Genomic DNA, 2,874 nt, shown 5'->3' on the forward strand with positions numbered 1-2,874 from the left:
ATATCCTTACTATTTTAATCATTTGTAAGTGTTCTGTGACATGACATTAATTATATTCACACTGTTGTGCAACAGTCACCTCTGTCCATCTCCAGAGTTTTTCATCATTCCAGACTGAAACACTGTACTGATTAAATACTGACTTCTGATTCTCCCTCATTCCAGCTCTGGTAACCACTAATCTACAATTTGTTTCTATGAATTTGATTATTCTAGGTATCTCATACAAGTAGAATCATATACTATATGGCTATTTGTGTCTGGCTTATTTCATTCAGTTTCAAGATTTATCCATGTCATAATATGTCTCAAAATGTCCTTATGTTAAAGCTGACTAATATCTCATTGTATGGACATACCACATTTTGTTTATCCATTCATTCATCTGTCAGTGGACATTTAGATTGTTTCCACCTTTTGCTTATGTGAAAATGCTACTATGAACATTGGTATATAAATATTTGTTCAAGTCCCTGCTCTCAATCTGTGGGTTATACCTAGAAGTGGAATTGTTGGATCATATAAGTCTGTGTTTAATTTTTGAGGCAACCCCATATGATTTTGTATAGCACTTGCATCATTTTCTGTTTTCACTAGCAATGCACAAGGGTTCCAGTTTCTCCACATCTTTATCAACTCTTAGTGTTTTGTTTTTTAAATAATTGCCATCCTAATGGGTGTAAAGTGGTGCTCGTGGATTTTTTCGTGTCTATGTATATAAGAGAAATTGGTCTGTAGTTTGCTTTTCATAAATGGATTTAAGTATTTGGGGCAGTATCTTATGTATTTTGGACAGTATTTATTTTGGATGGTAAGTAAACAAATGAGAAGTCAAGGATGTCCTAAAGGTTTCCTGGTTGTAGTACAAGGTGTGTAGTGCAACAGAGACTCTTGAAGAAGAGTAGATTGTAAAGGGCAGGGAGAAAAGATTGGAATGAAAAATACTGATTTAATTATTGTGAATTTTGAGCTCACAAAGACTATGGGCCATCCTGGTGGAGATATACAGGGCGAAGTTGAGAAAACATAAGTAAAGCTGGAGGAATGAGTAAGGACCAGGAACACAGATAAAGGTAACTTCTATTCTGGGAGATAGTGAAGGACAGGGAAGCCTGGCGTGCTGCAGTTCATGGGGCCACAAAGAGTCAGACACGACCAAGCGACTAAACGATAACAACCATCTACTGAGTGCCAGTTACTCTAGGAATTACCAGTCCAAGTGTACTAGCTGAAGTCACAGAAATGTACAGGTCCTCCGAGAGAGAGAAGGCCAGGAACAGAACATTGAAGAGCAAAAATTTAAGGATGTGATAACAAAGAAACAGTCAATACTGATCCGTTCAGTTGCTCAGTTGTGTCTGACTCTTCGTGACCCGATGGACTGCAGCACGCCAGGCTTTCCTGTCCATCACCAACTCCTGAAGCTTGCTCAAACTCATGTTTGAGTCAGTGATGCCATCCAACTGTCTCATTGTCTGTCGTCCCCTTCTCCTCCCACCTTCAGTCTTTCCTAGCATCAGGGTCTTTTCCATTGAGTCAGTTCTTCACATCAAGTGGCCAAAGTATTGGAACTTCAGCTTCAGCATCAGTCCTTCCAATGAATATTTACGACTGATTTCCTTTAGGATGGACTGGTTGTATCTCTTACAGTCCAAGGGACTCTTAAGAGTCTTCTCCAGCACCACAGTTCAAAAGCATCAATTCTTCAGTGCTCGGCTCTTTATTGTCCAACTCTCACATCTATACATGACTACTGAGAAACCTATAGCTCTGACTAGACAGATCTTTATTGGCAAAGTAATGTCTCTGCTTTTTAATATGCTGTCTAGGTTTGTCATAGCTTTTCTTCCAAGGAGTAAGTGTCTTTTAATTTCAGGGGTGCAGTCACCATCTGCAGTGATTTTGGAGCCCAAGAAAATAAAGACTGTCACTGTTTCCACTGTTTCCTCATCTATTTGCCAGGAAGTGATGGGACCAGATGCCATGATCTTAGTTTTCTGAATGTTGAGTTTTAAGCAACAAAGTATGTGTTCTTTTTGCTAATAGAAACATTTCAAATCTGACGTTCTAAATTAAGCTACTTTCTGTTTCAATTTTGAAAAGTAAAGATAAAGCTTTAAAAATCGTCTCTAAATTTGTTATTATTTGAAATTCAAAGACGCACCAGGATGAAATCACACGAGGACAAAACAAAGCCCTTGACAACCCATTAGGCATTTTAAAGCATTTATTTTAAAAATCAGAATGATGCGCTATATTTACTCACATATATTCCTGTTTGTTACCAGATATTTTCAGCAAACAAACATCTTTAAGCCTCTTCATCTGCTTTTAGCAAACCTTCAAAGTGGATCCTGCTGCTGTTGACAATCACAGCAGCCCGCTAGGGGTAAAGTGTGGGGAGAGAAAAATAATCACATACTCCTCAGAATTCAGAAATAATAAAACACTTGAATGGGTAAAATGTACATACAAATAGTGACAGAATTTTCATACACACTCTAAAAGGAAGAATAATATAAACATCACATATTTATTAATTGCTCATCATCCAACCAAATATTTTATATTTAAAACTATCAAGTTCTAGATTTTTGCAGGACAGCTATTAAACTGATGACTACTTCTTTAAAATTGCCTGTTTAAAGACACATGATCTTTTGAAAATGCAGTTAAGCACTGCATATGGTAAGGAACTGCATGAAATCGAGTGTTACTGACCTGATATAATTATCCATAAGGTAGGAAGAATACAGCATGACTTACACGTGTACATGCTTTTTTCTCTCCACCCACCCCCACCCAATCTCTGAATTCAACAGATTCCTTCTAATTGACTTCTATTTGAAGTTTTAAAGAGAAACAGAGACGGTC

The sequence above is a fragment of the Budorcas taxicolor genome, chromosome 11 (genome assembly GCF_023091745.1).
Source record: "Budorcas taxicolor isolate Tak-1 chromosome 11, Takin1.1, whole genome shotgun sequence".
Lineage (NCBI taxonomy): Eukaryota > Metazoa > Chordata > Mammalia > Artiodactyla > Bovidae > Budorcas > Budorcas taxicolor.